Source organism: Phacochoerus africanus, chromosome 1, assembly GCF_016906955.1.
Source record: "Phacochoerus africanus isolate WHEZ1 chromosome 1, ROS_Pafr_v1, whole genome shotgun sequence".
Taxonomy (NCBI): Eukaryota; Metazoa; Chordata; class Mammalia; order Artiodactyla; family Suidae; genus Phacochoerus; species Phacochoerus africanus.
The window spans coordinates 206131680-206146501 of NC_062544.1; the positions used below are offsets into that span (position 1 = coordinate 206131680).

The 14822-nt window shown below is 45.8% G+C and overlaps 1 protein-coding gene across 3 annotated transcripts in view; it reads left to right on the forward strand.

Annotated features, from left to right (window-relative positions):
* Positions 1–6925: 6925 nt before the first annotated feature.
* The window catches only part of LPP (LIM domain containing preferred translocation partner in lipoma), a 680491-nt gene continuing 672594 nt past the window's right edge, over positions 6926–14822 (forward strand). For 2 of the 3 annotated variants that reach the window (XM_047788612.1, XM_047788637.1), the window contains exon 1: positions 6926–7057. The gene's annotated coding sequence lies outside the window, so the exon portion shown is untranslated. Of the gene's footprint in view, positions 7058–7153; positions 7225–14822 lie in introns of those variants that run through there. The other variant, XM_047788629.1, reaches the window with a different exon arrangement.

The window sequence follows — 14822 nt, forward strand, 5'->3', positions numbered from 1 at the left end:
GGTAACATTTGTCCATAAGTCCTAGGTTTTGCCTTCGCTGCAGGAGGAGAGAGAAAGTCAAGGAGCCCACTGTGAAGGGTTGTATGTTTGAGAGGAGCAGGTCAAACACACTTATGAAAATTTACAATGCAATGGAACAATCACGCGCATTCCTTTTTCAGAAGACAGAGAAATCATTTTCATATCAATGGAGATTTGAAGAGAATGAGCCACAGAGAGGATGCTGGCAGGACAGTTTAAAACTGCATTTATGGAGGTGGATCTGGGAAAGTATTTCAGGAAGAGGAAACTAAATGAGAAAAAGCCCAGAGACAGGAAGTGCAGGAAGTTCTGTGTTTGTGTGTGTGTTGTGTGGTGATGTTGGAGAGTCGGTGGTGCCGCGTATAGCTGGAAAAGCTGTTCATGGAACCAGGGAGGGATAATTGGAGAGTTTGGATTTAATGTGGTTGATATCATGGAACTGTTATAAGTTTCAGAGTGTAATATGGCATGCTATGCTTTTGAAAGACAAATTTGGCCCACAGGTTGAAAGTGGCATTGAAACTGCACAGCTCAGATTGGAACTTAAACCCACTGTATTTTAATTGAAATCACACACTTTGCCTCAGGACTTGCTGAGGTTCAGGGACTTTTTCTAAGTGCAGAATGAATTCAGTGAGAGGCAAAGGATAGGTAAGAAGTAGATTTACTGTTGGAGTTCCCCTTGTGGCACAGTAGAAATGAATTTGACTACTAACCATGAGGTTGCGGGTTCAATCCCTGACCTCGCTCGGTGGGTTAAGAATCTGGAGTTGCCATGAGCTGTGATGTAGGCTGCAGACCCAGCTCGGATCCTGCATTGCTGTGGCTGTGGCTATGGCCTGTAGGCTTTAGCTCTGATTGGACCCTTAGCCTGGGAACCTCCATATGCTGCGGGGGTGGCCCTAAAAAAAAAAGAAAAAAAAAGAAAAAAGAAAAAGAAGAAGTAGATTTACTGAGAGAGAAAGACACACTCCTTAGACAGCGTGGGCCATCTCAGAAGGCGAGTGGCCAGGAAGATACACATTCATTCCATAGAGAATTCAGTCCATCTCAAAAGGTTTGAGAATGCCCCCAAATATAGAGTGCTTGATTTTTATGGGATGGCTAATGTGAAGCGAAGGGATGGTGAAGGAATGAAAGGATTATTCCAGCTTTTTTCAGTAAGAGTGGCAATTTCCAGGAATCCCCCCCCCCACTTTTTTCCTTTTTCCTTTTTTTCCCTTAGAACTGTCAAGACGCCTATGGGCGTGTCATTTAGCATATGCTAATATATTACAATGAGCGAATAATGAGGCTCAAGGGCTCCTGGGAGTTGACTCCTCCGCCATCTTGGACCTAGCTGGTTCTAACCAGTTTATGTCATTTCCTCAACAGCAGTCATTTTTTTTTTTTTTTTAAGTTTTTCACTGCACCCTTCCCTCCTGTTTCAGCATCAAATTGAAGAACCGGGAGCATGTTGGACAGTATAAAATCTAAGAACCTAATTGCCTTAGAAAATGAGACCTGGGGTTCCCTAGAGGCTTAGCCATTAAGGTAACTGCTGTGACTCGGGTTCAGTTTCTGGTCTGAGAACTTCTGTATGCAACGGGCTTGGCCAAAAGAAAAAAAGAAAGGAAAAGAAACTGAGACCAGAAAGGTGTTGACTTACCACGAGGTTACAAAGCAGTTTTATGGCAAGGAAAGGACTCTCAAGCATATTCTCCTCTCCCAGTCCTGCTTCCATTTCCAAGTGACCAGACTCCGCTGACTCCCACTGGTCTGCTTACATCCAGGCCTCATCTCTTAAGGGAAGTATCTTGACCAGGAACAAGAAGAAGGGGGAAAAAAAAAAAACCCAAAAGACAAAAAACACAACAGTTGAAAGCCTACAGTGATAAAGGCAGACACTTTATTAAGGACTCAGAGACAAATTACACCCTGATTCCAGCAGCAGAGAAAAACAAGGTGACCAGGAGCAGGATACAAAGTCATGAGGACTGAGGGTAAGCCCAGAGTGACTGGGGCACTCTGTGGGGGATATACGCACTGGAGGTGGTGGGATGGTGTTGAAAAGAAAGAGGGCTCCTGGGAGGAAAAAAAACTGGTATAAAGGCAGATGAGCACAGGCAGTTAGGATGTTTGGCAAACCACCAGAACTTCCATTGGCCGGAGTGCTAAAGACTGGCAGATGTGATGCTGAAGGACTATGCCAACTACACTTAGGAGTTTGGCCTGATGGGTTTTAAATTGGGGAGAGACCACATAAGGTTGGTTTTTACCTTCCATCTTCAATGCTCTTGCTGTTATTATTTCTCCAATAGCCTCTTTATATCTTTTCCTCTTGGTCAGCTGTGGCAAATTATGAGTTCTGCACATTGGAAGGTTCAAACTGAGACCAGATGGTTACTCAGCAGTGGGTGAGAGAAGGAAGAGCCAGCCTGCCTGGGCTCGGGAGGGGGGTGGGGGGGTGTCTCAGCTTACCCATGTACTAGCTCTGTGTTAAGAGCAGACTATTTAACCTTCCAGGGCTTTTCTTTCCTCATGGGCAAAATAGAGAAAATAATAATGCAACCTCTAAAGGGTTTTGTGAAATGCAGATGAATCCTTAGAATATTGCTGGTCACATATAAGCCCAGAAAAAAGACTGATGCAAGGTACACAAAGGCCTTTGAGAAAGGGACTGCCAGGAAATGGTGGGACTACAACTTAGCCTTGTTCAAAGTCTTTTGTGCCATCACCGGATCAAAGAGGTGGCATCTGTAAGCTTTTAGGCCACCAGGGTGTAACCCTCTCATCACATGCTCTCTACCCCCCTGGAATTCTGTGCATCTTCTAGTCTCTGAATTAATAAACCTGAATTTCTCTAGCATTAAGTCTGTACATTTATACAGCCTTCCTTTCTTTCCCAAGTCCCTCCACACAGCAGGTTTTAATAGGGTTGTTGAAAAAAAAGTGAGAATACAGGAGTTCCCGTCGTGGCGCAGTGGTTAACGAATCCGACTAGGAACCATGAGGTTGCGGGTTCGATCCCTGCCCTTGCTCAGTGGGTTAACGATCCGGCGTTGCCGTGAGCTGTGGTGTAGGTTGCAGACTCGGCGTGCTCGGATCCCGAGTTGCTGTGGCTCTGGCGTAGGCCGGTGGCTACAGCTCCGATTGGACCCCTAGCCTGGGAATCTCCATATGCCGCGGGAGCGGCCCAAGAAATAGCAAAAAGACCAAAAAAAAAAAAAAAGTGAGAATACAAAAGAAATCAGATCAGCAAATGAGAATGAGGCTTTTGATTTGGGTTTGCAGTGAGACAACACTGCATGCGGTTCACCAAGCATCCAATTTATGACTTTGCCTCTTAGACTCCTGGTGAGTGCCTCAAGAGTAGAAATTATCTTTTGTGATTAACTTTATATAATGCTGTGCTAACACCATGCCCACCTGAGCAATTCATAAATATTTCAGGAGGAGAGACACAATGATCTTCCCCAACACACTCATACAACAGTTTCAACATAATTAGGAGCATTTCTGGATCTAACAGAGCACTCTTACAATGCGTATGATGAAGGAAATGAATGACTCTAATTATACCTTATTAAATCTTATTAATCCTCATTAGAACCCTATTATTCTTGGTAAGTGGGTTACTGGGGAAGAAAAAAAAGATTCTGGTCAAGGCTTGTTATAGTCGATGGGGAATGGGTGAATTCATTTTTAGTTTGTGTGATATTAGGATTTTTTCATATTAAACAATAGCACTCAGAACATGGGTTTGCTGAAACACTGAGGATATTGTAAGTGGACAATGTTGTAATAGAATCTGATCTTTTTAAAGCCCCAGAACAAAATCTCTTTAGGAGCTAATACTTTCTATTTCAAATTGTATTAGTTTGCAAAGAGAAAAAATATTTCATTATTGCCTGGAATAGGTACCTTAATCTTATATCTCTGCTACTATTTTCCTATTTTTTTATGAGTAAATGAAAATTTGAGAACAAGAAAATAATTTGGACCTGAAACTGACAACACTTATGACCTGAACTTAGCCAAGAACCTAGAATGGGATTTGAACCCAGCCAAAACCCAGACTGGGAACTGAACCCACGTTCCTGAACCTGAAACTGACAGCAGTAATGGGCTGAACCTAGCCAGAATACAGTTTGGGGCTTGAACCCATGTGCCAGGACTCGAACCTAGCCTAAACCCAGATTGGGACTTAAACCCAAGGTTTGAAATTAGAATCACTACCCTGCGTCTGGACTCACTGAGATACAGGTTCTTCATGTCTCCATGCAAAAGGAATTCAGCAAGAGACAAAGTGATAGGCAAGAAATAGATTTATTAAGATAGGACACTTGTGAGAGATGCAAGCTGGCAGGCATGGAAGCTGTGCCTCAAGGATCCAGAGGGTACAGTTTTATCATCCAAGGGGAGTGGGGATTGGAAAAGCCCGCCTCTTCCTTTCTGGGAATACTGGCTCCTCCTTAGTATCCCTAAAGTGTGTAAAATCCATGGAAGGGTGGTCCTCAAACTCTAGCCCTTGGTCTATGAATGCAGGCCTCATCCCCTCCCCCACCCAACAACATGAGGCAATTCTCAAGGCTCCACTAATGAAGCAAGCCTGCCTTGTGCTGATGGTTTTCTTGAGCAATTTATTAACTTACAGTGATCTCCCAACGTCCCCTAAGTTTCTCTCTATAAATATGGTCCTTTATTGGGACTTCTACAACTACCTGTGTCTACTCTATCCCTATCAAATTCATGGTTTTTAAGTTAGAATCACTCACCTGGTGACTTACTGAGGTTCAAGTTCTTTGTGCCTCAGCGTAGAAGGAATTCAATGAGAGACAAAATGATAGGAAAGACTTAAATTCATTAAGAAAAGGTGCTTGTGAGAGATGCTAGCAGGCAGGGAAGGAGGCTCTGCCCTGAAGATTAGGTGGGCTGCATTTTAATAATCCAAGTGAAATGGGGGTGGGAAAAGACTGCCTCTTCCTCTTTTTAGAGTAGTAGCTCCTCCTCAGTAGCTGGTAAGAGAGTATTGACTCTGTAAGGTCAAACTAGGACTGTCCCGGAGCTTATTCAAATCAGAAGAGTGGTCCTTAAACTCCTGTCCTAGGTCTGAACCTGAATGCAGGCCTCACCCCATCCCACACTCAAAGACCTGAGGCTTATCTCCTGCCTCCACTAGTCATTCTGATGGCCCTCCCCATTGATCAATCGCCAACCCACAGTAATTTCCCAAATCTCCCCAGGCCCCCCCCCTCCATCCATGGTCCCCCACTGGGACCCCCACAACCACCCGTGCCATTATCCTATTCCATCCCTATCATACCCAGGAATGTGTGAATTCAAAAACTTTTCATAAAAAAGATGCTTGATAAAAGGCAGGAGCAAAAATGTTTCTGCATTTTTAAATTCTTGGTAAAAAAAAAAAAAATCCCACCAAATCCCCCCAAAAGCAAGTTTTCTAGGTTTCATGAATTAGTAACTCACTGGGTACTCTCACTATTTATTAATAGGAATTAGAAGATCAGGGCCTCCTTGTTGAGTGGAAAAATCATGGGATTAGTCAGGGGACCTGGATGGGGGAAGGTGGGTTCAGGTGTTTCGTTCTGTTGCTTATTTTGTGTTGGGCAAGTCTCTTTACCCGACTTTTTCCTTAAATGGAAACAAGGGACTACAATTTGTCCTAACAAAAAAACATAATATGCCAGTGAGAAAAAAGTGCTTTATCACGTGCTGAGGTGAGGAATGATTAGACATCAGTAGGATAGAAATACAAGGAAACAAAGTCCCCAGCCTTAGAGTGCCTTCCAGGCAATGGCTGCTGCCCCTTTTCTAACCTTTTAACATAATAAATGGTGGCTCTCCTGGTTGCTCACATTTAAATGTCTGAGGAAAAATATCCAACCCCAAACTTCCAGTATCAGGCCTGCCTTTATTCAAACCAGTTCACCCAGTTTGCAAACTTTTTTGAAGCTGGAAGCACCCAGTAAGCTTTCTGGGTTTCCAGTCAGGGCTGTGAAGTAAATGTTAAACTCCTGGGGTTCATTTATTTAAGCAAGAGACAGAGGAAGTTGCCTTGAAGCAACTAATTGGTATGGCTATTCAACGCTCACTGGCAGTCAGAGCCTTCTAGGAACTGACTTCATCGCGGCCCAGGGAAGTTCGGAATCTCTGTCTAGGGTGGTCCTTGTAGCCCGAAGACATTTGGTTCACTGCTCTGCAGGAAGCAGGGAGCCAGGGTGACGGGAACAGGGCTGGAAAGCTGAGCATCCGGGTCTCATGCCTGGATCTGTGGAGTACATGACCTTGCACAAGTCACTTCTCTTCTGATGGCTTCGGTTTCCCCATGTGTGTAGTGGACGGGTTGGAAGTTGATGTTGGTGCTCTGACATCCAGTACTTTTGAGCCTGGCTGGGAATTCGGGGCGGGGCTCAAGAGCAAGTCTCCGAAGGGGATTCAAAGGCTGGATCTGGTTTGTTCAGGCTTACCGCCCCCCCTCACCCCGCCAATCTGGCGCCCTAAACAGTGGATGCGCTTTCCCCCATTTCTTCAATAGCCCCTCACCCCGGCAGTGTCCTCCTTCTTCGTTTCCTTCCTCTTCCTCCAGTGCAGGCAAAGCCTCCACATCTCCCTCTTTCCTTCCTCCTTTGCAAGCTCCCCGCGTCTTCTCTCCCTCCCAGGAAATCAACAGCCCTCGGGTGCACCCACCTTGGAGCAAGGCCACGGCTCGCGGAGGGCGCCCCCTCCCCCGGCGGCGAGCGCGGCGCGGCGGCCCCGCGGGCACCCGCCTTCCCATACCTTACATGGACAAATGCGTGCAGGCAAAGTCAGGAATTCAGGCCCCTGACGTCAGCCTCCAGCTCTCAGGGCACCGCACGGGAGACCGAGGGGAGGGGGTGGGGACGGTGGGGAGGAAGGAGGGGGAAAGGCACCAACCAGCAGCCGCTCCAGCCCTGCCGAAGTTTCACTTTTTGTCTGTGGGTTCGCTCCCGGGCCCCGCGCGAGGTTTCCCGGGATAAGTAGCTTTAGGAAGCGGGGGAGAGCCGGGCGCTGTAAGGTAAGGGCTGGCGGCGCGGCGCGGGGCGCGGTGCGGGGCTCGGGGCCGGGCCTGGCCGGGGCTGGGGACAATAGGAGGGGGAGTGCCCGGGCACCTCCTCCTTCGCCGCTGCCTCCGCCTCCAGCCGCCGCTGCCGCCGCCGCTGCCCCGGTCGCCTCCTCCCCGAGGTATTGCTGCAAATCCTCCTTCCTTCCCCCCACCCTCCGCCCGCGGGCGCCTCGGGAACCCCCAACCCTCCCCGGGCGCGAGCGCCTCCGGGGTGGCAGGAGCGCGGGCCGCAGGGCGCCGAGCGCGCGTCCGGCCCGGGCCGCAGGGCCCGTCGTGCGGAAGTGCTGGCCGCGGCACGATCACGGGGTGCATGCGTGGGGGAGGGGGACCCCGAGTTTTTCGGGAAGCGTTGGCCCGGGGCTGGGCGGGGTTGGAGCCCTTCCCTGGGCGCCCCCTGCCCGGGCTTTTCAGGGCTCCCAGGGGGCGGGGCCACACCCAGCCGCTTAGAGCTTTCGCGGAATCACAGTTGTCACAGTGGAAGGGGCCTAAGAGTACAGGCTTCGAGTTCCCCCATTTTCCAGTTAAGGCAACTGAGACCCAGAGAGAAGGAGAGCCTCCCCCAAAGTCACTTATTAGAAGCCGGGCCATAATTAAAATAGATGGCTCCCAACTCCTAGGTCCTTTTTTTCAAGCATTTCTTCCTTCGGCACACACTGGTGCGGGGCGCTGTACTGGGTTGTAGGGTCCTAGAGGCATTTAGGGCCCAGACTCTGACCTCAATGGAGCGCTCAGCTGAGGAGCCAAGCCTGACCCAAGGTAGACGATGCTAAATGCTGGAGAAAAGGCACGAATAAAGTTTGAAGGGGCTCTGGAAAAAGGATTTGCTTTTCTGGTTCCTAAGGAGGGGTCAGAGGCTTTTGAAGGGTGGAGGGTTTTCTGAAGCCAGCCAGGGACAAGGGCAGAGGCCATTTGCAAGAGAGAACTGCAGAGCAGAGAAGACTAAATAAAATGTGGAGAGTGGAGATGAAGCTGTAAATGTTACTGTGCAAGGGGGCAGGGGCATGAGGTTGGACGGCCGGGGGTGGGGGTACATGAGATGAAATAATCAGTGGAATTGTGCCTCAGTACTTGAACGGAGGGGTGTCTTTGTGACTTTGGGGTGCTAGAGGTGCTGAAAGATCTCTCCGGCTTCCCTTTCCTTCCCAGGGATCCAAAGCCATCTGGCCCTCAACACTACATGCAAAAAATGTAGGTTCGTTATTTGAGCTTCTTTACTTGTACCAGAGTCACTTAACTTTGTATCCATCCCCTCTCTCTTTTCATTTCCTCACCCTTTTCTAAATTGCTTGCTTTCCAATAAAACTCATTCTCACTAAAGTGTTAGTGACTTAGTGGCCTACCTCCTCCAGCATAAGTGCATTTTAAGAAAGCTTTTAAGTGGTAGGAGGGAAAGCAACTAACATCCTCCCTTCCCCACATCTTCACCCCCCCAGCTCTTAGGGGTAGGGAAACAAACAAAAAAAAAAGGTTCAGTGAAGGTGGGTGCTCCTTCTAAAGCCTGCAGTAAATAATGGTAGACTATGGAAGGCCAGAACTCCCTGGAGGGTTCCTTCTACCCCATGACCAGCCTTCTTCCTTTCAAGGTCCTTACCTGCACCAGGGTCAGTTAAAAGGAATAATGTGTATCATTAAATCTTTACAAGGCAGTTCCCCAACCCCAACCCCAGGCCTTTACAGTCAAGAATGTAGACTCTAGATGTAGTTGGAGTTAGACTCTAGTAGACTCTAGTAGTTGGAGTTAGCTGTCTGAATGATGGTGCAGGCCTGGGGTCTTTGTGTCTGGCAGCCCCCCCCAAGGTCATGCTGCTTATAAACAGTAGGTAGTTCTAGTGCTGCTCGGAGGATTGGCAGAGGGAGGAGAAACTGAGCTGTTGAGCTGGTTACTATGGCTGGGACTGGTTGGACCCTTCTTGGAGTGGTATGTTCCAGGGGACAGTCTGCTCCAGGTGGGGGAGGAGGCTTCATTTTGAAGGTCCTTATGCCAGGCATGGATAATGGCTTGAAGTTATCATTTGAAGCTTTTGAGCAGGCCAGGACATGAGCGAGAGGGGAGGAACTGGCATTGGGAAGACTTCTGCCACCTATTCCAATGAGAGAGGCAATAATCTGGCCTAAGAATATTATTGGTGGATGTTTGATCATTTATTCCACATATGTTACTGAATATCTATTAGGTGCCCTTGGCAAATATGAAAAATTTATGGCAGGCTTCTGTATTTTATTGAGACAAATAAGTTGAGTTTAATAAAAAAGCATACTTTTTCACATTTTAATATCACCGAAATTGGATTGTCTTAAAGTCACAAATGTGTCATAGTTGAGCAGTTCTTCATTCTAAGTTGTTAATGGTACATCTTACAGTTGATGGTTTAGAGTTGATGAAATTGGTTAATCATACCCTTTATGAATGTACAGTGCTTTGCACTTTTTTATAAAAAGTTTCCCATCAGATATTCTATTTGAATCTCAAAAATCCCCTGAGAATTGGGCCTAGTGACACTGTCATCTCCATTTTACCTCATGCCTAAGGTCACACAGATAGAGATACCCTCAAAATTACAGTCCTGAAGTTTGACTCTTGGTGTTAATATGTGACTTTAACTTGTTATGGAACTAGCATGGGTTAATTGGGAACTGGGAAGTGTCAGGTTGAATTTGATGTCAGAACTATGCCTTAAGATGCTGGAATGATGAGATTTTTTTGTTTGTTTGTTTTTTTTTTTTTTTTTTTTTTTTTTTGGTTTTTGGCCAATAGCAGAGTGTAACTAACAAGGACTGAGAAGCTCCCTTAGCCCAGGGATTCACTGCATTAAACAGAAAATGGGCAGGGAGATAGAAGATGCCAGGTAACATAGTAAAACCAGAGGATGGAGAACAGTGCTATTTTTACACAGAAGGGAAAGGAGCAGTGCATGAAGCATGCAAATTCTGGAGCCTACCTGCTGTGAACCAGGAACTGGCTGGTCCTGGGAGCACAAAGATGAGGAGGACATGGTGCCTGTTCTTGAGGAGGGTGTGTGCATGTGCATGTGCATGTGAGCATGTGTGTGTGTGTGTGTGTGTGTGTGTGTGTGTGTGTGTGTTGTGTTGTTTTAGGGGTATGTTTCTGCTGCACTGAGGAGGTTTGACCTCAGGGAAGCTACCAGAGGGAATGGTGTCTGAAGAGAATCTTTAGGGCCAAATAGGAATTGCCCAAGTGGAAGGACAGGTAAGAATTTAACTCGTTTGTCACATGTAGATGGATGTAGGGAAGAGGCTGGTTTTGAATGTCCAGCAGTGATTGGGGTGGTGGGAAATGGAGAAAAGGGAGGGCTTTCCTTTTTTGCTAAATAGAATTAAATGGGCTACTAAAGGATTCTCTAGAGATTTGCTTGAAAACAAGTCTGGTTAAGGGCTCTGGGACCCTCTGTGGGATTAGATATTGGGTTGGTAAGGCAGGAAGAAGAGCAGCATATTTAGTAACTGGTTGAGTGAAGCTGAGACTTTGACCCTGGGCAGTAATTAGGAGTCCTAGTTCAGTGCGTTGGTGGGTGGGGAATTTCCTGGAATATGGCATCGGAAGGCTGCACCTAGCTAGAAGAAAGCTAGGCAAGGAAGGGGGAGATCTAGTTGTGAAGCATGTAGGAAGCTCCTATCTGAATGGAGAGGCACCGGCTTGAGGGTGTGTGTGTAAACAAAGGTGGGGAAGTGAATAAGGAATAGAAGTGTGTTACTGAAATCTGTTGCACGTGGCTTGGATGAGTGGAGGAAATGGTGGTGCATTCTTAATGCAAGTCGTAGGAATGGGAATGGACCCTGGTGCATTGATGAGGACTGCACCTTTCCAGACTTTCTACAAACGGGGTGGGTGGGAAGCGGTGGGGAGGGTTTAATGGCTTTCATACTTGAAAGCCACATAATTGATGCTAGAAAATGTTTATCTTTTTGTCCTTTCTTAATAGTAATAATAATAATAAACTTGAGTACTAACCATGTACTTATATAATTCTCATACTGATTCATTAAAATAGGTTTTGTGATTATTAATTTCATTTTGTGAACTTTTCCTCATTTACAGCCTCTTCACCACTTTTCTGTGCCCACAGAAAGAAAAGTGCAAATTGTAGATGAAAAATTAAATCAGTCGATCTAAGAAAGAATTGGAAATTTTTATTCAAGCCAAATTTGAGAATTATAACCCTGAAGGAGCATCTCAGAAAGCTCTGAGAGCTGTTCTGCCCGTTAGAAATCAAGGCATGGTTATATGAGTTTTTGAGACAGGGCTGTAAATCAAATTGTTTATAGTTTACAAAATCCAGATCTAAGGATCATCTTGGTGGGTCATGTGACCCCTTACGAGATCAAGGAGGAATGTTATCTTTTAAGGAGTTGTCTTGTTGATGCTAGGAGAATGTTATTCTTTATGGTTAAGCAGATATTCCTGCTGATGGGGGAGGTTTAGTCAACATGCATAATGCAGATCCACAATGCACAGTGAGGGAGAGAGGAGGCCAAAGGGCAGAGTAGAATTTTATGTTTAAATTTTTCTTGCCTTACCATAAAATATGAATTTTATTTCACAGAATCATTACTGTATTTCAGTGTTTTTCCTCAGCATTTAACTCAGTAACACATTCACTGGGACCAGCTTTTCACTTCTGTAACTGTTGCTGCCCCAGTTCTGCGTCTCTCTTGAGATGCTACCATTCCCTCTATCATTTGGTATCTTCTCTTTTCAAGAGAGACAGAGCTTTTCTAGCAAATATCTGCCTTCTCCCTCAACATTGCCACCTCCCCAGTCCCTTGTAGTAATAAGGATTTGAGGAACCTTATAGAGAGACAGTGGGGACATTATGATAACAAAGTAGGGAAGTGATGGAGGGTCTTGATCTCAGTCATTGTGCTTCATCTATGGCTCCTGGAAAAGTGTTCTCTGGAGCAGAACCAAATAGCTCCTAGGTCCCTACGTTCCATAGGTCTTGCAGACCCCTTCCTCTGAGAAGGCTTTCTGGCTCAGGACTCTGAGGGATCAACTCAGGTCCTTCCTGTGACCTACTTACCTTTGGTGAGCCATTTGTATTTTGATGACTTGCAGATAATGCATTTTCTTGTGAGAGGAGATAGACCCTGGGAATGGCACCCAGCAAAGTACATGCATCTGTGGCTTTCTCTTTGAATCCTTCTGTCTCTGGTGCTTTGAGTAATGTTCAGCAACTGCTTGTTTTAGTCATTTAGAATGACTGTGATCACACATACATGTGGAGTAGAAGGGGACAAGGAGTCTGATAATGGCTTCATGGCACAAGGTTCATTTTCACCTTGAACTTAAAAAATCAGTCTCTTGTATTTAGTTCTGCACATTATTCAGGTACTGAGTGATTACCACATGCTGGAAATGAATCTTACAAAGTCAGTTAAGGCTCTGTCTTCAAGGATCTTCTTTCCAGAATAGGAGACAGACAGAAATAGAACATAACACCCTACTAGCATGTTGAACAAACAGCTAATGGGGGCACTAAGAAAGGAGTGACTAACCACCTGGAAGGACAGGCAAAAATGCTCACAGAAAAGAAGACATTGAGTTGGGTTTTGAAGGGTGAGTAGGAGTTCATTTGGTAGACAAAGGTGGGACAACTTTCTAGGCAGAGAGACCTTGATATATATGCATAGGCCTGACACCTAAGAGTATTTGAGGACTTTGGAGATCACTGAGGAAGGTGGGGCCGGCCAGCGAGGGTTAGACTGTTAGACTGCACAGGGCTGACAGTGTGAGTTAAGGATGATGGCAGTGGTCTTGGCAGTGGGGACAGGAGGGGTTTTGTTACTTTTCGAGCAAAGGGTGTTGTTAAATCTGTGTTTCAGAGGATTCTGGTAGCAGAGTGATAGCCGGTCAAGGCCAGAGGCAGGGACCCTGCTTAAAAGGCTGCTGAAATGTTCCAGGACAGGAAATACCGGGTCTGAACAAGGTCAACAGAGTAGAGAGGGAAAAAGTTGTTTGCTGTTAGAATCATATCAAGCACCATAGTTCCTATTCTTGTCTTTCTAATTATTAACCAGCTTATTAGCCTTGACTAGAAAAACTGTTTTATGGGTACCAAAGCTTGTAGGCAGTAGTAGCAGTAGACTGCCAGCCGGTTCATGCCTCAGAGTGTAGACTGGGCCCTTGGTGTGGCCAGAGTGACTTGACCCCTTCTTTTGCAGATGAGGCCCCAGAGAAAGGACTGAAGTGCTCAGTCACACCCTTGTCGGCTGAGCTGGGTGTTGGCCTTTACTCCCTTTCCTGGCCTCTTTCAAGGTGTTTTTGATTCTGTTTCTGCTGAGCCTGGCCTGATGCATTCCTTCTCCGCCCTACCTGAAGGGCTTTGCTTAGGAGAATTTGGGAAGGGATAAAACTTGGAAATCCTTGTTACTGGGCTTGAACCTTGTCCTTTGCACTTTGAAAACAAAGTGATTAGGAAGGTTCAGTTTGGGTGTGTGTGTGTGGCTTGGGGATTTATTTCTTTTTCTGCCATTTATGCCACTGTCTTGTTTCTAAGAACCAGGCTTCTGATGTGGTGATAATGTTAAGATTCCTTGCCTGTGGCAGCATCCCCCCCCATCACCTTTTATTTTTACTTATTTTTGCTTGCTTAAAGATTTTCAGGATGTCAGAATAGATCCATTACAGGTAGAGCCTGCTGGTTTTTCCTTCCATCTTAAACCTGCCGTTAGAGTACGTTTCACAGAACCCATTAGCATTTCACAGCCTTCATAGTACTTTTTATATGGTGAATGCATTTTGCAATCATTATTATTTAGCCTCCCAATTTTCATCCAAGAGATGGGTTAGTGGGATCATTCTTATAGAATGTGGACAACAGTTGAGAGGTGAATACACGTCCCATGGGGTGCTTAAGTGGTAGAGTGAGAATCAGACCCCCAGCTTCAAAGTTCCTGTCCTATAACTTCCTTCCCTTCTACAGATGAGCAGGAGATAATTGATGTGAAAGTCCTTAGCAAGCCTGATACTCAGGCGAGAAAATGTTATTATTTCATGGTGTGCCCATTATTAGCATTAGCTGCCCACATCTGCGACTTTGGAAGGCAACCAAAACTCTAGTTGGAGGAGTTCCCATCATGGCTCAGCGGAAACGAATCCTACTAGGAACCATGAGGTTGTGGGTTCGCTCTGTGGCCTTGCTCAATGGGTTAAGGATCCGGCGTTGCTATAAACTGTGGTGTAGGTTGCAGATATGGCTCAGATCCCTTGTAGCTGTGGCTGTGACACAGGCCAGCAGCTGTAGCTCCGATTTGACCTCTAGCCTGGGAACCTCCATATGCCATGGGTATGACCCTAAAAAGCAAAAAAACAAAACAAACAAACAAACAAAAAGACTGGTTGGAGACCCCAGGGCCTGGTTGGAGACCCCAGAGCCTTGAGGTAAAGGGCTTCAGATGCTTTCATTTTAGTTGTTACCATCACCATCTTGGTTTTTGGTGTAAGAAAACGGACCTGTGTTTGAGCAACTCATTAGCCCTGTGATCTTAAGCAAGTTCCAGAAAGCGCCTCAGTTACCTTCTTACAGAGATCATATAATAATCCTAATACATATGTGAGAATCAGGCATTTCCATGATAGTTTTTTTTTTAATTTAACCAATATGGTTGCTTTTTATTTATTTTTAATAATTTTTTTGGAGTATAGTTGACTTACAAAGTTGTGTTAGTTTCAAAGTAAATCAGTGTATCCATTCCTTTT